This window comes from Pseudophryne corroboree, chromosome 4 (genome assembly GCF_028390025.1).
Source record: "Pseudophryne corroboree isolate aPseCor3 chromosome 4, aPseCor3.hap2, whole genome shotgun sequence".
In the NCBI taxonomy this organism is placed as follows: domain Eukaryota; kingdom Metazoa; phylum Chordata; class Amphibia; order Anura; family Myobatrachidae; genus Pseudophryne; species Pseudophryne corroboree.
The window spans coordinates 780032155-780054238 of record NC_086447.1 but is presented as its reverse complement, the minus strand read 5'-3'; the positions used below and the strand labels follow the sequence as shown (position 1 = coordinate 780054238).

General features: G+C 46.7%; 2 pseudogenes; both read left to right on the top strand.

Moving 5' to 3' along the window:
- The first annotated feature begins 5559 nt into the window (after positions 1-5559).
- Positions 5560-5679, top strand: LOC134912126 (5S ribosomal RNA; annotated as a pseudogene).
- Positions 5680-5917: 238 nt separating this feature from the next.
- Positions 5918-6037, top strand: LOC134913833 (5S ribosomal RNA; annotated as a pseudogene).
- The last annotated feature ends 16047 nt before the right edge of the window (positions 6038-22084 follow it).

Below are 22084 nucleotides of genomic sequence, written 5' to 3'. Positions count from 1 at the left end.
GGGTTCATGACGAATTACTGAACTAAAATAGGATACTCCATTATTCTTAGATATAAAACTCATGTATTTGTATATTTATTATCACCCTGTTATTTTATAAGAAGTGTCTACAGACAGGCGGGCAGACAAAAGGTTGATGTGAATTTTTAATTAAAGAACAGGTGAGCTAAGAGGTGGATCAGGAGGTGGATCTTAGACAGGTGTTACTGCTTTAGGTGGATAATTACACCAATCGAATATGAGGCTGTCATTTAAAAAGGGCTCTATTGTCTAAAAGTTTTCACTCTATGAGGAAGCTTCAATTAGAAGCGAAACGCGTCAGAGAAGGTGCCCTTTGTGACCCAATGGACATTTGATATTAGATCCTTATTGATGTGCAATACTGCCTGAGGCTGACAAGCGGGAGACAAGGAGGACGCTATATGTGGCGGCTTGAAGACGGGAGCAAAACCATCTAATCAGCGCCTGCAGTGCGCAAAGCTCCGGGAGCCGGACAGACCTCTATCTCTCAACGTGAATTAAGGTGTGTGTGTGAGAACCTGACACAATAGAAGACGGAGTGCACCACTCACGGACTGTGGCAAACGGGAGCTTTCCTTAGGTGCTTGCCGTGCACCAAGCCCCAGGTGACAATTAAAATTTCCTCCGTGCTGTCTGGAGAATATCTCCACATGTAAAAGAACCACTCACAACTGATATATTGGTTCAATTTACCTGTTTGGTACATACCTAAATCAAATTCTACGAGCACATTTAATGGGACTATCCTATTTTGAGAATATGAAATATGGACATTGTCAACTTATGATTATTGAATAATCCGTTATGGTCACAATTAGCTATATGATCCACCTCTTATGCTCAAATAGTAGGTTTAGTATTTAGCTTTTTTATTTGTATGCGCATACTAATCAATTCATTTTTTATATGTTTATAATTTATTTTATGGATATTAAAACTATCTTAACCAATTAATCATGTGTCTTCACGTCATGTTGCCTTTTATTTAATAGCGCAAGGGGTTAATTAGAATTGTTTGTGCTACACCTGGTTTCAATCAGGTGTGATTGTGTTGGCCACTTCCACTGGCCATTCTACCCTATTTGCGGCTATTTAGATTATATGAGTTGTATGAGAACTTTATACCTTTTATATGATTACTGTTGATAGCGCCTGACTTCAGTACTAGTATTTTGAGTATTTTACACAAAAGTTAGGTATTTTACTCACGGCATAACGAAGCTTTTTCATCGCTGTGCTGATCATAGTGTGATTGAAGTGGGTGTTTCTGGGCGGAAACTGGCCGTTTTATGGGAGTGTGCGGAAAAACGCAGGCGTTCGAGTTGCAAAACACAGGAGTGGCTGGAGAAACGGGGGAGTGGTTGGGCAAACGCTGGGTGTGTTTGTGACGTCAAACCAGGAACGAAAAGGACTGAACTGGTTGCAATGGCTGAGTAAGTCTGGAGCTACTCAGAAACTGCTAAGAAATTTCTATTCGCAATTCTGCTAATCTTTCGTTCGCACTTCTGCTAAGCTAAGATACACTCACAGAGGGCGGCGGCTTAGCGTGTGCAATGCTGCTAAAAGCAGCTAGCGAGCGAACAACTCGGAATCACACCCGATGTGTAAATTATGCACTATGTGAATAAAGTATAGAATATGTCTTTCTGGCTTTTCTGTGCGAATGCGTTTGCTACCGTATATACTCTTGCCATGCGTTAATATGCAAGGCATGGGTACATAGCATGCGTATATGCGCACGCACGGCAGCAACGTGCAAGAACAGAGGCCACTCTGTTTGGAGTTTGCATGTGTGTGTATAATATTTTTGACTTTCACAGTCCACCCTTTGACAGTGAACAATAACTATCATAACTTTCACACTAAACATAATTAATTAAAAAGATATATATTTCAAACACATAACTGGTGACCTAGACACACGTATGTATTCATTTTGCAAATCAGACTTTGACTATAGTTGGGAAGACAGGGAAGAGGACGAGACATCCTCTATATGCGCTTGGCGGTCGCGGGACCACTGGTTGGATGTGGGACGACATTCAACCTATAGAGTATGCTGGGACAGTGCTATAGCCTATGATGTCTGATTTGCACGAAGTTGCATACATACATGTACCTACGTCTTTGCATACTGATGTTTGGATTCGGTAGCGGTTTTGCTGGGTAGAGGGAGAGAAAAACACAAACAAATGCTGAAAGAAATAGGCCATGAAATTCATTTACATTCCTATCACAGTACTGTTTCTATCGTTGGGTCGTATACCAGATCTGCTGCATTTACAATGCACCCGCTCCTTAGACTCATCAGGTTTTCTTGACCTTTCTCTTTCTCGCAAGCTTTCTCCAGGTTAGCGACCTTCTTGCAGTGGGATGAGTGGACCCAAGTCTCTCTTTCGGCAACCTTCAGTGATGTCGTGCTGGTCAACAAAACTTAATACGGTCCATCCCACCTGTCTATTAGGCAACCTGAGCGTAGAAAATTTCTAATCATCGCATAGTCCCCAGGTTCAATTTCATGACAGTTACTGTTTGGTAGGCAAGGAGTCACCAGTTTCAAATTCCTTTGCTGGTTTCTCAATTGCTGGCTCATCCTAACCAAGTATTACACAGTCATCTTATTATTGCATTTCAGATCATCCTGGGGATCTATCATTACGTGAGGCTGTCATCCAAAAATAATTTCAAAGGGTGATAGGTTAAGCGGTGACCTGGGAGTGTTTTTGATGCTGTACAACACTAGTGGCAGTGCCTCCGGCCACAACATTCCAGTTTCAGCCATCACTTTGCTCAGCTTCCTTTTAATAGTGCTGTTCATTCTCTCCACCTTCGCACTGGCCTGTGGCTGGTAGGGAGTATGAAGTTTGCTATTAATACCCATAAGTTTGCACATAACCTGAAAGACTTCACCTGTAAAATGGGTACCCCTATCACTTTCAATGATTTTTGGACTAACGTATCTACACACAAATTCCTGCACAATTTTCTTTGCGGTAAACACAGCAGTATTTGTGGCGGCAGGAAATGCCTTTACCCAGTTTGAGAAAACATCAGTGCATACCAATACATACTTCAAATTCCTACAGGGTGGTAGCTGTATAAAATTGATTTGTATTACCTGGACAGGTCCATTTGTAGGAGGGATATGGGATGGCTCCGTTGGTATTGTCTTACCAATGTTCTTCCTCCAGCAAGTAAGACATGTCATTGCTTTCTTGCCTGCCTGAGAAGAGAACCCCGGTGCACTCCAGTAAGCTCTTACCAATTTGCACATAGCTTCCTTGCCCAGATGCGTCAGACCATGTGCCGCTTCAGCTAGGCTTGGGAGATACGCCCTGGGGGCCACTGGCTTACCTTGTCCATCTCTCCAGAGTCCTGAGGACTCCTGACCATATCACTTCGCCTTCCAGACCGCCTTCTACTGTAGAGAACACAAATCTTGCATTTCAATTAACTGTTGTGTATTTACTGTATTGAATGTCATCAGTTGTGTGGTGGTACTTTGTGTAGTGGTGCTTGCTGCTCGTTTGGCAGCTTTGTCTGCCCGGCTGTTACCAAGTGAAATTGGGTCTTGGTTGTAAGTGTGTGCTTTACACTTGATAACAGCCACTCTGTCAGGTTCCTGTATAGCCGTCAGCAGTCTTTTGATGTGTGACGCATGGGCCACAGGTGTGCCAGCTGCCGTCATTAAATTTCTGAGGTGCCACAGGGCCCCGAAATCATGCACTACTCCAAAAGCATATCTAGAGTCCGTGTATATATTAGCTGACTTACCCTTTGCCAACTCACATGCTCTGGTCAGTGCTACCAGCTCAGTGACTTGTGCTGAGTGAGGTGGACCAATACCTATAATACCTTCATCATCTACAACTGCATATCCGGTGCACAGGTCTCCTGAGTCAGTCTGTCTTTTACAACTACCGTCCATGTAAAAGGTAAGGTCTGCGTCTTCTAGTGGGTTGTCACTGATGTCAGGTCTCGCAGTGAAGGTCTGGTTCAAGTATTCCATACAGTCATGCATACCAGTGTCTGTACTAAATCCTCCTTCACCATCATTTTCATCCTCAACCCATTGTGCATGGCAAGGCACACTTGGCAAATATGTTGCAGGATTTCATGTGTTACACCTTTTTATGGTGCTGTTTACAGGGGCCATCAGTGACAGTTCCCATTTTGTAAACCGAGCGGATGAGACATGTCTGGTTTGGGCGGAGTTTAGAAAGGCTGACACTGCATGAGGTGTATGGACTGTCAGGTTATGCCCTAGCACTACGTCTTCACTCTTACTTACCAACAAAGCTATCACTGCAACACTTCATAGGCAAGTGGGGAGAGACCATGCTAGTGTCCAACTGTGCACTGTAGTAGGCTACCGGTCTGTTGGCATCACCATGTTTTTGTGTTAGGACCCTGCCGCGCACCCAGCACTTTTGGTACCATATAATTCAAAAGGTTTTGTCACGATCCGGGTATCTGGACGCCATTTCTTACCTATCAGATGCCTGTGATCAAGCATACAATGCGAAACGTACGTCAGGAGGAGGAAGTATCGCGATCACGCATTAGCCGGAATCCCTAGGACGGTTACCAGGCAACGGCCGCACAGCTCCGTCTTCTGAACGAGGAGACCCCGGCCACACGCCGCTGCAGCCCTGGAAGCACGGGCACAGCAACAAGCGGGTCTCGCAGTGACAGCGACACCGGAGCTGGTATCGTATACCCCGCACTTTGTACTTTGTGAACTGCACTTTAATTATTAAGCTTGTTAGCACAATCAATTCAATTTTCCTGAGCAACCAACATTCATCGAGCTATATATGCATGTCAAACAACCATGCACAACTGCAAATTAAACTGGATAAACTGTTCCAACTAGCAACATCATAAGTAATGCATTATTTTTTCTCCCTCAGCAATAAGGTATACAAAGCTGGGATCATCCATACTTGCTACAAACATCAATAGCAAGCTACCACTAACTCATATGTACTAATGACTGTGTGTCTCTCCATTCGAAACTCACCAATATATCAATGGTAAACCTCAGCAAATACTTGTGCTAAGTATCTACAAGCATCTAGTCACAGCCTGCTTTCCTACAATCATACAAGTACTGATTATAGGTTCCAGGCATAAGGCACATTATAGCCATTATCTGGTTAAGTGCATAGGGGTGTACTATCACTAATTATTATTTTGAAAACCTACTGCCACATTTAAGATGCGCAGTTTAATTATAACCTGCATTTATATAGCGGTATAATTTGGTACGGCCGGTCTGGTGCCCTCTGGGTGTTTCTTGGAGTGAAAGGCAAGTCCTAATTGTGGACATTGTGTGGTGTTCAGGAATTTTACCCGCATAATAGGCCTTCACTCATATGTATATTATTGTCTGTGGTTGATATGTCACAGGGTAGCTAAGCCTGGTGGCTGCACATTATCTCATTTTTTTGACCATTGTACTATATAGACATACAAATATCAATTATGTCAGTTACATACTCATGAACCTGGATGACTCAAAAGGGTGAGTACAATATTTGCGGTCATACCTCACTGGGAATGCCCAATCTCTTCTGACCTTGGAAGCTAAGCAGTGAAAGGCCGGGTTAGTAATAGGATGGGTGACCACCTCTGAACACCCTGGTACCGCAATAAATTGATTCCCCTATAGTGTCATCTGCACTAAAAATATTGGGCAATTGAATTTTCAAAATATTGGTTTGCAGCGGTGATAGGCAAGTCCTAATTGTGGATATTGCGTGTTTTGAAAAAAACCTTTTTTCCACAAAACAGGCCATCACCCATGCTCATATTTCACTGTGGCTGCCATGTCACAAGGTGACTAAACCAATTGGCTGCACACATTTGGGTGACTCAATAGGGTGAGTACGACATTTGCGGTCATACCTCACTGGAGATGCCCAATCTCTTCTGACCTTGGAAGCTAAGCAGTGAAAGGCCGGGCTAGTACTAGGATGGGAGACCACCTCTGAACACCCTGGTACTGCAATAAGTTGACTCCCCTATATAGTGTCACCTAGACATATACTATTGGGTACCGGACTCTTATATGGCCTATGATTTAATTCTCTGCATTTACCACAATCCATAATGGATATCTGCTGAATAAATGATGGTCATACAATACATGAGTCACAATGTGCAATGATTAATGAATTTTGTTACCACAGCCATAATTTCCGGCAATTGGTAGATTGTGATATGGATATCACGTATTACTTATAAACTCTCTTTTTTTCATATTTTCGCAAAGCTTTTAACTTTCAATGCAGATACTCCTTAATTCTTATTTTACGTGTTACCTAATAAAAATGGTTTTATCAGTAACAAATTACATTGCCATCCTTTGAATTAGAGTGCTCCCAAAAAAGAGTCTACTTACCAACACTTCTTTGTTTTGGTTTTTTCTGACTGTCTAAATTTGACTCTGGGGAGCACCACTGGAAGCAACATTTATTGGGATTAGGATTAAATTTCCATATACCCCCAGTTGCTATATCTAGAAGCAATTCAGGGATAATTCAGTTTTTCAGAGGCTACTATTTATCAGATCAAGGACTTGTGCGGTTCCAAATATTTTTCTTTCTATCAGATGCCTCCTAAGGCTGGCTCAGCGCTCCAGGACCGGATCCCATCTGTTATCCTGATGTGCACATTCCCGCATCCTCTCCTGTCTCTCTGGACGCAGTCACAGTAACGCCTTATACATCTGGCATGGCGTCTCCCGCGGCCTCCGCCGCCGTCCCTGAGCTTCTGCATTCAGAGTGGCGATTACGTCAGCCGCGGCCTCCGCTGTGTCCGCGTGGTCGGATGTGCATCTGTCAGCCTGGCGTCTCCTGTCTCCGGTGGCCGGCGCCGCCATTACTGTTTTCCAGACCACATGGATTACAATCCAAACTTCCCTCCAAGTGTCTGCATGGGCGCAGCCATCTTGGATTCTGTCAGCTGATCATTCCTACCAATCCGTTGTCAGTATTATTAATTTGCATAATTGCCTAGCCAATGCCTTCCTTGCTGCAGGTATAAATAGGTTGTGCCTGAGCAAGGAAGGCGTCAGTGCTTTGGTTGTCAAACCTAGTTCCAGTTTGTCTCTCTTCTGTGAATGTCTTCCAGGTTCCAGCTCCTGTCTCCAGACTTCTGCTATAGAGACCCGCACCAGCATTCCATCTGCGGTGTAGCCTGACTCTCCGATCCATTCTGGACTCACCTGTTTCCAGCTACAACATCACCTGCTTCCAGCTTAGCTTCCAGCAGTGTACAGCTTCTCTTAAAGGGCCGGTGTCCTTTCTGCAGTTTACCACTCTCCACCGGTATTATTATTTCTCCGCTCTCAAATTCTACATTTCATCTACATTGCATCGCTCTCAAGCTTTATTTATTATTTAACTGGTTCCAGCCAGTATCCACTCCGTGCCAACACCTGTCTGGTTCTAACCAGTACCCACAGCAGCATTTTATCTACAGCAGTCCAGCTTTCCCTGGAACACCAGCTGGTACGACCCTGGGCTTTCCTCATTGCTACAGTTGAGCCTGGTAAGGACTTTCCAACTTGCAGATAATAAGAACTGTCTCATACCACCAGAGCTCTGTGGCCCCTGCCACCCTGTAGTACCCAGGAACTGTATTATTATTTCTCTGCTGATTTTTATGTTACTTTTTACTGCTACTGTGATGCATGGAGTTTGTCATAAATAAATATCATTGACTTTTACTCAAGTTGTCGTGGTCACGCCTTCGGGCGGTTTCTCTTCATGTTACTTACATGTCCAGGGGTCTGATACAACCTCCCAGGTTCCGGTACATCTCAGCCCCTACAACTGAGGCTGCCTTCCGTCAGCTCAGGCCCTCAGTTGGGACAGTAAGCACTGACCAAATGAATCCAGCCGGAGACCAGGATCAAGCGGCCAGGCCGATGCAAGAACTGGCAGCCCGACTTGAACATCAGGAGGCTGCACAGGGCCACATCATCCGCTGTCTCCAGGATCTCTCTACTCGGCTGGATGGGATTCAGACAACTCTCCGTGGATCAGGCGCATCTGGGGCGTCAACCACAGTGACTCCAACTATAACCCCACCCACCTTACCCGTTTCTGCTCCACGTCTTCATCTTCCAACGCCAGCAAAATTTGACGGATCTCCAAGATTCTGCAGGGGATTTCTCAACCAGTGTGAGATTCAGTTTGAGCTACAACCTGGCAATTTTCCCAGTGACCGTACAAAAATTGCCTACATCATTTCACTTCTCAGTGGCTCAGCCCTTGACTGGGCATCACCGTTATGGGAGAGGTCCGACACCCTGCTATCTTCTTACACTGCATTCGTGTCAACATTCAGGCGCATCTTCGACGAGCCAGGCCGGGTAACTTCAGCTTCGTCTGAGATTCTCCGTTTACGCCAGGGATCACATACTGTAGGACAATATCTTATACAGTTCCAGATCCTGGCATCTGAACTGGCATGGAACGACGAGGCCCTGTATGCTGCATTCCGGCATGGTTTATCCGAGCGTATTAAAGATGAGTTAGCTACCAGAGACTTACCCTCCAAGTTAGATGAGCTAATCTCACTTTGTACAAAAGTTGACTTACGTTTCAGAGAGAGAGCAACTGAGCGTGGAAGATCATCTGCTCCAAAATCTTCTGCTCCTCCTCCTCGCCAACTGTCACCAACTAAAGATGAACCCATGCAAATTGGCCGTTCCCGTTTAACTCCTGCTGAGCGCCGAAGACGTCTCTCCGAGTCTCTCTGTCTTTATTGTGCAGCTCCGTCTCACACCATTAATGCCTGTCCCAAACGTCCGGGACTCCAAGTCCTAGCTCGTCAAGGAGAGGGCCGGCTAGGAGTAATGATCTCCTCTCCATCTCCTCAAGATTGTAATCTCCCAGTCTCGCTTCAAGTTGCTCAACGTTATCAGAACGTCATTGCCCTCCTGGATTCCGGAGCAGCTGGGAACTTTATTACCGAAGCCTATGTTAAACGGTGGTCCCTACCCACCGAGAGACTTCCTTCCTCCTTTTCCTTAACTGCCGTGGATGGCAGTAAAATTTTTGATACAGTTATTGCTCTAAGGACTCTACCAGTTCGTCTGAGAGTGGGAGTTCTTCATTCCGAACTTATTTCACTTTTAGTGATTCCAAGAGCCACACATCCTGTGGTCCTGGGCCTTCCATGGCTCCGTCTTCACAATCCTACAATTGATTGGACGACTACGCAAATCCTGGCATGGGGTCCCTCCTGTGCTGAGACATGTTTGTTTAAAGTGTTGCCTGTCTGTTCTTCCTCCCCCAGGTCGTCTGATGTTCCACCTCCTCCATATCAAGATTTCACGGATGTGTTCAGTAAAGCTTCTGCTGATATCCTTCCTCCTCATAGAGAATGGGACTGCCCGATTGATCTCGTTCCAGGGAAGGTTCCACCTCGAGGCCGAACTTATCCGTTGTCTCTGCTCGAGACGCATTCTATGGAGGAATACATTAAAGAGAACCTAGCAAAGGGGTTCATTCGACCTTCTTCTTCTCCAGCCGGCGCAGGCTTCTTTTTTGTAAAAAAGAAAGATGGTGGTCTGCGGCCGTGCATCGACTACAGAGGTTTGAACGACATTACCATTAAGAACCGCTATCCTTTACCTCTGATTACTGAGCTCTTTGACAGAGTTAGCGGAGCTACCATCTTTACAAAGCTGGACTTGAGAGGTGCATACAATCTCATCCGGATCCGTGAGGGTGATGAGTGGAAGACCGCATTTAACACCCGTGACGGACATTATGAGTACCTCGTCATGCCCTTCGGATTGAGCAATGCTCCAGCTGTCTTCCAGCATTTCGTCAATGAGATCTTCAGAGACATTCTATACCGTCATGTCGTGGTCTATCTAGACGATATCCTCATTTTTGCCAACAATTTAGAGGAACATCGTTTTTGGGTAAAGGAGGTTCTGTCCCGTCTCCGTGTCAATCATCTCTATTGCAAATTAGAGAAATGCGTCTTTGAAGTCAAGTCCATTCCGTTTCTAGGGTACATTGTGTCCGGTTCCGGACTAGAGATGGATCCTGAGAAACTACAAGCAATCCAGAATTGGCCGGTACCCTTAACCCTCAAAGGGGTCCAGAGGTTCTTAGGGTTCGCCAATTATTACCGAAAGTTTATACGAGACTTTTCCACCATTGTGGCGCCTATTACTGCTTTTACCAAGAAGGGTGCTAACCCGTCCAAGTGGTCTGAAGAAGCCATGCAAGCTTTTCATCTTTTAAAACAGAGGTTCATCTCTGCGCCTGTCCTGAAACAGCCTGACATCGACTCTCCTTTCATCCTAGAGGTGGATGCCTCCTCCGTTGGAGTAGGAGCGGTGTTATCTCAGAGGGCTAAAGATGGCCATTTACATCCTTGCAGTTTCTTCTCACGGAAGTTCTCCCCAGCGGAGCGCAACTATGCCATTGGCGACCAGGAGTTGCTAGCCATCAAGCTCGCTCTAGAGGAGTGGAGATATCTGTTGGAGGGAGCTTCTCATTCAATCACCATCCTTACAGACCACAAGAACCTTCTATATCTGAAAGGCGCACAATGTCTCAACCCTCGTCAGGCCAGATGGGCACTTTTCTTTTCCAGGTTCGACTTTAAACTCCAGTTCTGTCCGGGCTCTCAGAATCGCAAGGCCGATGCCCTTTCCCGCTCATGGGAGCAAGAAAATGAGTCAGAGTCTTCAGACAAGCATCCTATTATAAATCCGTTGGCATTCTCCACGGTAGGGATGGACTCTACGCCCCCATCAGGGAAAAGTTTTGTGAAGCCGACACTAAGGAAGAAGCTCATGCATTGGGCCCATGCTTCCCGCTTTGCCGGACATACAGGTATCCAAAAAACCCTGGAGTTTATCTCTAGGTCCTATTGGTGGCCAACTCTGAAAAAGGACGTTTTGGAGTTTATTGCATCTTGCCCAAAGTGTGCTCAACATAAAGTATCCCGCCAGTCGCCTGCGGGGCAACTGGTTCCACTATCTGTTCCCCGTCGACCATGGACCCATTTGTCGATGGATTTTATTACAGATTTGCCCATGTGCAACAAGTTTAATACCATCTGGGTGGTAGTTGACCGGTTCACCAAGATGGCACACTTCATTCCTCTCACCGGTCTTCCGTCAGCTTCCAAGTTGGCTCAAGTATTCATACAAGAGATCTTTCGACTCCACGGTCTTCCAGAAGAAATTATCTCAGATCGAGGAGTTCAATTCACAGCCAAATTCTGGCGAAGTTTATGTCAAGCCCTCCAAGTCAAGCTAAAGTTTTCCACGGCTTACCATCCTCAGACCAATGGTCAAACTGAGAGGGTGAATCAGGACTTGGAGTCCTTCCTCCGCATCTATGTGTCCTCCTCTCAAGATGACTGGGTTCAATTACTTCCCTGGGCCGAGTTCTGTCATAACAACCAGTATCATTCTTCATCTTCTTTAACACCATTCTTCACCAACTTTGGATTCCACCCTAAAGTCCCTGAGTTCCAACCGCTTCCAGCAACTTCTGTTCCCGCAGTGGATATCACCTTGCATCAGTTTGCCAATATCTGGAAGAGCGTACGATCAGCTCTGCTCAAGGCATCGTTCAGGTACAAGAAGTTTGCGGATAAGAAGCGTCGAGCAGTTCCTGCTCTCAAGGTGGGTGATCGGGTATGGTTATCCACGAAGAATTTGAGGTTAAGAGTTCCCAGTATGAAGTTTGCACCTCGCTACATCGGTCCTTTTAAAATTGATCAAGTCATCAATCCTGTTGCTTACAGACTCCAGTTGCCTCCCTTCTTAAAGATACCCAGGACATTCCATGTTTCCCTGTTGAAACCGCTAATCTTGAATCGGTTTCATTCCTCACTTCCTCCAACTCCGAAAGTCCAAACTCAACGAGGCGTTGAGTATGAAGTAGCCAAGATCCTGGACTCACGTCACCGTTACGGTCAACTTCAGTATCTTATTGACTGGAAGGGTTATGGCCCTGAGGAACGTTCATGGACCAATGCTTCTGATGTCCATGCTCCTGCCTTGGTCCGGAGATTCCATTCCAAGTTTCCTCAAAAGCCAAAGAAGTGTCCTGGGGCCACTCCTAAAGGGGGGGGGTGCTGTCACGATCCGGGTATCTGGACGCCATTTCTTACCTATCAGATGCCTCCTAAGGCTGGCTCAGCGCTCCAGGACCGGATCCCATCTGTTATCCTGATGTGCACATTCCCGCATCCTCTCCTGTCTCTCTGGACGCAGTCACAGTAACGCCTTATACATCTGGCATGGCGTCTCCCGCGGCCTTCGCCGCCGTCCCTGAGCTTCTGCATTCAGAGTGGCGATTACGTCAGCCGCGGCCTCCGCTGTGTCCGCGTGGTCGGATGTGCATCTGTCAGCCTGGCGTCTCCTGTCTCCGGTGGCCGGCGCCGCCATTACTGTTTTCCAGACCACATGGATTACAATCCAAACTTCCCTCCAAGTGTCTGCATGGGCGCAGCCATCTTGGATTCTGTCAGCTGATCATTCCTACCAATCCGTTGTCAGTATTATTAATTTGCATAATTGCCTAGCCAATGCCTTCCTTGCTGCAGGTATAAATAGGTTGTGCCTGAGCAAGGAAGGCGTCAGTGCTTTGGTTGTCAAACCTAGTTCCAGTTTGTCTCTCTTCTGTGAATGTCTTCCAGGTTCCAGCTCCTGTCTCCAGACTTCTGCTATAGAGACCCGCACCAGCATTCCATCTGCGGTGTAGCCTGACTCTCCGATCCATTCTGGACTCACCTGTTTCCAGCTACAACATCACCTGCTTCCAGCTTAGCTTCCAGCAGTGTACAGCTTCTCTTAAAGGGCCAGTGTCCTTTCTGCAGTTTACCACTCTCCACCGGTATTATTATTTCTCCGCTCTCAAATTCTACATTTCATCTACATTGCATCGCTCTCAAGCTTTATTTATTATTTAACTGGTTCCAGCCAGTATCCACTCCGTGCCAACACCTGTCTGGTTCTAACCAGTACCCACAGCAGCATTTTATCTACAGCAGTCCAGCTTTCCCTGGAACACCAGCTGGTACGACCCTGGGCTTTCCTCATTGCTACAGTTGAGCCTGGTAAGGACTTTCCAACTTGCAGATAATAAGAACTGTCTCATACCACCAGAGCTCTGTGGCCCCTGCCACCCTGTAGTACCCAGGAACTGTATTATTATTTCTCTGCTGATTTTTATGTTACATTTTACTGCTACTGTGATGCATGGAGTTTGTCATAAATAAATATAATTGACTTTTACTCAAGTTGTCGTGGTCACGCCTTCGGGCGGTTTCTCTTCATGTTACTTACATGTCCAGGGGTCTGATACAACCTCCCAGGTTCCGGTACATCTCAGCCCCTACAACTGAGGCTGCCTTCCGTCAGCTCAGGCCCTCAGTTGTGACAGGTTTCTCATAATCTGGCATCCCCAATGCTGGTGTTTTTGACAAGCACTCTTTCAGTCTCTCAAATGCCAGTTCGGACTCCACAGTATGAGAACCCCATTCTGGTTCACTTGAAGAGACCATTTCTTGCAGTGGTAGTGCCAAAATAGAGAAACCCTGAATCAAATTCCGACAATATCCACACATTCCTAGAAATGTGCAAATTTGTTGCTTAGTTTGCGGCAGAGTCATGTCATGGATGGCCTGTATCCTGTCTGTGGTTCGGTGTCTTAGTCCTTGTGTCAAGCAGTGTCCCAAGTATTTAACCCTTGTCCGACACAACTGTAATTTATCCTTAGAAACCTTGTGTCCTGTCTGGGAGTGGTGAAACAGAAGCTGTTAGTATCTGCCAGGGACGACTCAAATGAATCAGAGCATAACAACAAGTCATCAACATATTGTATCAGCACCGACCCATTCTCAGGCTGAAAGGATTGCAAACAGTCATGTAGGGCCTGTAAGAAAATACTTGGGCTGTCAATGAAACCTTGGGGTAGACGGGTCCAGGTGTACTGTACTCCCCTGTAAGAGAACGCAAAGAGGTACTGGCTGTCGGTGTGAAGAGGAACAGAAAAGAAAGCTGAGCAGAGTTCAAATACAGTGAAGTAAGTAGAGGTAGAGGGGATCTGCATAAGAATGACAGCTGGATTGGGCACTATGGGGAATTGGCTCTCGACTATTTTGTTTATCCCCATTAAATCCTGCACTAGCCTGTAGCCACTTCCCACACTCTTTTTCACATGGAAGATAGGACTATTGTCTGTGCTGTACATCCTGGAGTTATCCTGTCATCTTTTATGTGCACAACTACTGGAGTTACATTTGCCATCAAGCCAGTGTCCTGTCCATCTTTAGTCCATAGGGAACCCGGTATTTGTGAGATCATTTCCTCTACCTGTGATGGACATGTGTCTAGAACGGTAGAGTGCAACATTAGCCTTTGAGGTGTGTCTAACATATCTTGTACTTTCTGAGCATGGCCTTCAGGGATATCTAAAAACACCCCCTCAGGGGTACAATATATAACACACCGCATCTTACATAATAGGTCTCTGCCAAGTAGATTAGTCAGGGCCATTGCAGCCAACAAGAAAGAGTGTTTGGTATGCAAAGGCCCTATCGTAACCTCTGCAGGTCTAGTCAAAGGATACTGCTGCACTTTTCCCATTACTCCCATTGCCGAAATAGTTTTGCCCGTGGTCATTATTCCTGTCAAAGAGATCAATACAGATGAGGCCGCCCCTGTATCTACAAGGAAGGGTTGTGTTGTACTAGCTACATTTACCATGACCTCAGGTTCGTCGCTAAGGCTAGTAGTCAATCTTACTGGCTGCAGACTACAGGGGTGCCTCCAGGTAAGCTAGCTCTCAATCTGGATACGTTTTGTATGTGCCATTATCATGTGGCCGTACATTAAGCAATTGTATGACCCATAGTGGATGTTATTATTATTATTATTATTATTATTATTATTATGCTGTGTGTGGGTTTGGGGAGTGGTATTCCCCGGGTCTGGTGTGACTGGGCTACCTTGGGGTAGCACGCCATAATATTTATTTAGCACTTATGAAACACTCCTATTTTTCCACTAATACTACTCTTTTGAGTATTTTATTAACACCCTTATTTTTGTATCACTTTCTAACAAATAGCTTCTGCTTCTTTCTTATTAACACATAGTAACACTATAGTATCTCAATGGTGTGCTGCCCTGAGGTGGTCGGGCCTGAGCCGACTTTGTGGGGTCCAAGCCCTGGACTTATGCTTAGTTAGGGACCTCCAGTAATAGAGCAGCCGTGAAGTGGCCTGGAGGCTTATCATATCTTTTGCAAAACATATGTAATGAAGAGCTCTAAATTTTCTATTATTACATAGTATATAGTTCTTACTAACAGCCAGCAGAGTGCGTGGGAAAAATCTAGTGATGAGCGGGTTCGGTTCCTCGGGATCCGAACCCCCCGAACTTCACCCATTTTACACGGTTCCGAGGCAGATTCGAATCTTCCCGCCTTACTCGGTTAACCCGAGCATGCCCGAACGTCATCATCCCGCTGTCAGATTCTCACAAGATTCGTATTCTATATAAGGAGCCGCTCGTCGCCGCCATTTTCACTCGTGCTTTGGAGATGATAGCGAGAGGACGTGGCTGCGTTCTCTTAGTTTCTGTGTTCATTGTGCTGCAAATATCTGCTCAGTGTGCTGCAAATATCTGTGCTCAGTGTGCTTGCAAATATCTGTGCTCAGTGTGCTGAAAATATCTACGTTCTCTGCCTGAAAAAAGCTCCATATCTGTGCTGCATTGTAGTATATAGCAGGAGGACAGTGCAGAATGTTGCTGTGACCACCAGTATATATATAGCAGTACGGTACAGTGGTCCACTGCTCTACCTCTGTGTCATCAAGTATACTATGCATCCATACCTGTGCTGCATTTTAGTTGTGCGCAGTATATAGAAGGAGGGGACAGTGCAGAATGTTGCTGTGACCACCAGTATATATATAGCAGTACGGTACAGTTGTCCACTGCTCTTCCTCTGTGTCGTCAAGTATACAATGCATCCATACCTGTGCTGCATTTTAGTTGTGCGCAGTATATAGTAGGAGGGGACAGTGCAGAATGTTGCTGTGACCACCAGTATATATATAGCAGTACGGTACAGTAGTCCACTGCTCTACCTCTGTGTCGTCAAGTATACTATGCATCCATACCTGTGCTGCATTTTAGTTGTGCGCAGTATATAGTAGGAGGGGACAGTGCAGAATGTTGCTGTGACCACCAGTATATATATATAGCAGTACGGTACAGCAGGGCCGGCTCTAGGCATGTTCGAATAGAGCGGCCGCGCAGGGCGCCACCCTTAATGGGCGCCACGCGCTGGCGCCGCCATATTCGATGCTGGAGCCGGCCCTGTGTGTGTGCTGCTGCAGCATTTGGCGGTCGCGCTGTGTATGCGCGCTGCGCGGCGCCGGTATCTAACGTCAGACGCCGGCGCCGCGCATAGCCCGCCTGCACAAGTGGCCGCCCGCCAGCCCGGACCCAGGCTCAGGCTCAGGCTCACTCTCACTCGCCCGGCCTCCCGCCCGCCCGCCAGCGCTCCCACACAGGCGGACAGCAGTACTCCTCCCCAGCGCCGCAGGTATTTTTTTTTTGGGGGGGGGGGATCCGCACTGTGGGGGCATTTCTGGCACACGGGGCATTTTTGGTTATGTGGGGGCATTTCTGGCACTGTAGGGGCATTTCTGGCTCTGTGGGGGGCATTTCTGGCACTGTGGGGGCATTTCTGGCACTGTGGGGGCATTGCATATCTGGCTCTGTGGGGGCATATTTGGCACTGTGGGGGCATATCAGGCACTGTGGGGACATATCTGGCCCTGTGGGGGCATATCAGGCACTGTGGGGACATATCTGGCACTGTGGGGGCATTTCTGGCACTGTGGGGGCATTTCTGGCACTGTGGGGGCATTTATCTGGCTCTGTGGGGGCATTTATCTGGCTCTGTGGGGGCATTTATCTGGCTCTGTGGGGGCATTTCTGGCACTGTGGGGGCATTTCTGGCACTGTGGGGGCATTTCTGGCACTGTAGGGGCATTTATCTGGCTCTGTGGGGGCATTTATCTGGCACTGTGGGGGCATTTCTGGCACTGTGGGGGCATTTCTGGCACTGTGGGGGCATATCAGGCACTGTGGGGACATATCAGGCACTGTGGGGGCATATCTGGCACTGTGGGGGCATATCTGGCACTGTGGGGGCATTTATCTGGCACTGTGGGGGCATTTATCTGGCACTGTGGGGGCATATCTGGCACTGTGGGGACATTTATCTGGCTCTGTGGGGGCATTTATCTGGCTCTGTGGGGGCATTTATCTGGCACTGTGGGGGCATTTCTGGCACTGTGGGGGCATATCTGGCACTGTGGGGGCATATCTGGCACTGTGGGGGCATTTATCTGGCTCTGTGGGGGCATTTATGTATCAGGCACCGTGGGGGCATTTATGTATCAGGCACCGTGGGGGCATTTATGTATCAGGCACCGTGGGGGCATTTATGTATCATGCACCGTGGGGGCATTTATGTATCATGCACCGTGGGGGCATTTATGTATCAGGCACCGTGGGGACATTTATGTATCTGGCACCGTGGGGGCATTTATGTATCTGGCACCGTGGGGGCATTTATGTATCAGGCACCGTGGGGGCATTTATGTATCAGGCACCGTGGGGACATTTATGTATCTGGCACCGTGGGGGCATTTATGTATCAGGCACCGTGGGGGCATTTATGTATCAGGCACCGTGGGGGCATTTATGTATCAGGCACCGTGGGGGCATTTATGTATCTGGCACCGTGGGGGCATTTATGTATCTGGCACCGTGGGGGCATTTATGTATCTGGCACCGTGGGGGCATTTATGTATCTGGCACCGTGGGGGCATTTCTTGCACTGTGGGGGCATTTCTTGCACTGTGGGGACATTTCTTGCACTGTGGGGGCATATCTTGCACTGTGAGGGCATTAATGTATGTGGCACTGTGGGGGCATATCTGCGCTGTGGGGGCATTTATCCATCTGGAACTGTGTGGCCATTTATGTAGCTGGCACTGCTGGGGGGCATGTCACGTGTAGCTGGCACTGCTGGGGGGCATGTCATGTGTAGCTGGCACTGCTGGGGGGCATATCATGTAGTGTTCCCGCTAGGCGTCTGTGGCTGGGCAGTGTGTCTCAGTGCTCTACCTGGCGCAATGTGTCTAACGTGCTCTTATAGGAGGTTCTACCTGGTGCAATGTGTATTAGCTGCACTACTGTGTGGTGTAATGTGAATTGCCACTATAATGTGGCTACGCACCTTCCCCACGAAGTAACTCCCCTAAATTTTTGCTGCGCGCCTTCGGCGCGCACTGTCCATACTTTAGCGTGTGGAAATGGGAACAACAAGCATTACAGTATGTACATCATTTTGCCCACCTAACTTAAAAATGAGCCCTCCCTGTGATCAGCAACCTGCCCTAAAAAGTGAACACTAGCACGTGTAGCTGGCACTGCTGGAGGGCATGTCATGTGTAGCTGGCACTGCTGGGGGACGAGACCACGCCCACTTTTCAAGAGGCCACGCCCACTTTTCCAGGAGCGCGCGCGCCTTCGGCACGCGCATGGGGGGGGGGGCACTTTTACATTTTCTCGCTCAGGGTGCTAGTAGGCCTGGAGCCGGCCCTGCGGTACAGTAGTCCACTGCTCTACCTCTGTGTCGTCAAGTATACTATGCATCCATACCTGTGCTGCATTTTAGTTGTGCGCAGTATATAGTAGGAGGGGACAGTGCAGAATGTTGCTGTGACCACCAGTATATATATAGCAGTACGGTACAGATGTCCATTGCTCTACCTCTGTGTCGTCAAGTATACTACAAAAGTTTAGTAAAATGACCCAAAAATCAAAATTAAAAGTGTCTGATGAGAAGCGTAAACTTGCCAATATGCCATTTACGACACGGAGTGGCAAGGAACGGCTGAGGCCCTGGCCTATGTTCATGGCTAGTGGTTCAGATTCACATGAGGATGGAAGCACTCATCCTCTCGCTAGAAAACTGCAGTGCCACTCCTAGAAGGGCTAGGTGTTTGTGTCGGCCACTTGGGTCGCTTAGCTTAGTCACACAGCTACCTCATTGCACCTCTTTTTTTCTTTGCATCATGTGCTGTTTGAGGACTATTTTTTAAATCTGCCATCCTGTCTGACACTGCAGTGCCACTCCCAGATGGGCCAGGTGTTTGTGTCGGCCACTTGGGTCGCTTAGTTTAGTCACACAGCTACCTCATTGCACCTCTTTTTTTCTTTGCATCATGTGCTGTTTGGGGACTATTGTTTAAATCTGCCATCCTGTCTGACACTGCAGTGCCACTCCTAGATGGGCCAGGTGTTTGTGTCGGCCACTTGGGTCGCTTAACTTAGTCACACAGCTACCTCATTGCACCTCTTTTTTTCTTTGCATCATGTGCTGTTTGGGGACTATTGTTTAAATCTGCCATCCTGTCTGACACTGCAGTGCCACTCCTAGATGGGCCAGGTGTTTGTGTCGGCCACTTGGGTCGCTTAGCTTAGTCACATAGCTACCTCATTGCACCTCTTTTTTTCGTTGCATCATGTGCTGTTTGGGGACTATTTTTTAAATCTGCCATCCTGTCTGACACTGCAGTGCCACTCCTAGATGGGCCAGGTGTTTGTGTCGGCCACTTGGGTTGCTTAGCTTAGTCACACAGCTACCTCATTGCCCCTCATTTTTTCTTTGCATCATGTGCTGTTTGGGGACTATTTTTTAAATCTGCTATCCTGTCTGATACTGCAGTGCCACTCCGAGATGGGCCAGGTGTTTGTGTCGGCCACTTGGGTCGCTTAGCTTAGCCATCCAGCGACCTCGGTGCAAATTTTAGGACTAAAAATAATATTGTGAGGTGTGAGGTGTTCAGAATAGACTGGAAATGAGTGGAAATTATGGTTATTGAGGTTAATAATACTATGGGATCAAAATGATCCCCAAATTCTATGATTTAAGCTGTTTTTGAGGGTTTTTTGTAAAAAAAAAAAAACACCCGAATCCAAAACACACCCGAATCCGACAAAAAAATTTCAGGGAGGTTTTGCCAAAACGCGTCCGAATCCAAAACACGGCCGTGGAACCGAATCCAAAACCAAAACACAAATCCCGAAAAATTTCCGGTGCACATCACTAGAAAAATCCCTTTGTTTTTCTTGTCTAGAGTAACCCCCTCCCGCAGCACCTGAGGAATGTTACCTGCTTGATTAGAGCAGTTTGCCATTATTTATTGCAGTACACTGAGGCATACATGGAGCCAGCATTAGGAGGGCATGCTGGGTCCTGAGGTGCCATTTGGAGGATACAGGGGTGCCTCCAGGTAAACTAGCTCTCAATCTGGATATGTTTTGTATGTGCCATTATCATGTGGCCGTACATTAAGCAATTGTATGACCCATAGTGGATGATGTTGTTATTATTATTATTATTATTATGCTGGGTTTGGGGAGTGGTACCCTACGGGTCTGGTGTGACTGGGCTACCTTGGGGTAGCACACCATAATATTTATTTAGCACTTATGTAACACTCCTATTTTTCCACTAATACTACTCTTTTGAGTATTTTATTAACACCCTCATTTTTGTATCACTTTCTAACACATAGCTTCTGCTTCTTTCTTATTAACGCATATTAACACTATAGTATCTCAATGGTGTGCTGCCCTGAGGTGGTTGGGCCTGAGCCGACTTTGTGGGGTCCAAGCCCTGGACTTATGATTAGTTAGGGACCTCCAGTAATAGAGCAGCCGTGAAGTGGCCTGGAGGCTTATCATTTTTTGCAAAACATATGTAAAGAAGAGCTCTAAATTTTCTATTATTACATAGTATATAGTTCTTAGTAACAGCCAGCAGAGTGCGTGGGAAAAATCCCTTTGTTTTTCTTGTCTAGAGTAACCCCATCCTGCAGCACCTGAGGAATGTTACCAGCTTGATTAGAGCAGTTTGCCATTATTTATTGCAGTTCAGTGAGGCATTGATGGAGCCAGCATTAGGAGGGCATGCTGGGTCCTGAGGTGCCATTTGGAGGATACAAGGGTGCCTCCAGGTAAGCTAGCTCTCAATCTGGATATGTTTTGTATGTGCCATTATCATGTGGCCGTACATTAAGCAATTGTATGACCCATAGTGGATGTTATTATTATTATTATTGTTATGCTGTGTGTGGGTTTGGGGAGTGGTACCCCCCGAGTCTGGTGTGACTGGGCTACCTTTGGGTAGCACGCCATAATATTTATTTAGCACTTATGTAACACTCCTATTTTTCCACTAATACTACTCTTTTGAGTATTTTATTAACACCCTTATTTTTGTATCACTTTCTAACACATAGCTTCTGAAGTTTCAGAGGCCTGCCAGTCTTTCTTTGATGGGTACCTCTGTGTTTCCCCTCTGTGTGGCTCATAATCTCTCCTGTATGTTCCCAGGTCCCGTCTATGTGTCTGATAACGTGGCTCGTGTTCTTGTCTAGGGGGTCTATACTTACTTTATGTCTCTGTGCTCTTAAAATCTCTGTCAAAATGTCCCTTCCTCTAGCAATTATAACATTTTATTGACCTTCTCATGTCTTCAAAGGTCTGGAGTTTCGGTTGGTTGGTCATTCCTTCAAGTGCCTGTATACTCACCACCATCAACCTCTCCCCCTGTGCCTCCTTCCGTTTCAGGATGTTTTTATCATGTTCCACTGCGGATTCCCTAACGGCATCCACTGTTATCCCTCTCCAATTGGGCAGAGAGGTCTGTACCCTGACTTTCAATGGCTCCCTGAGTCCGTCCATTAACACCGAGACAGCCACCTCCCTTTGATTCACCTCGTCTTTGATATTTTCGATCCCAGTGTGCTTAGCCATTTCTTCCATCGCCCTGTGGAAATAGTCTGCTGCCCGTTCACTTTCTTTTGTTTGATGGTAAATATTTTACCCCAATTCATCACTACTGGAAAATATAGTCCTAATTGAACACTCATTTTTTTAACGTTCTCTTGGTTATATTCATCCGTTAGAGGT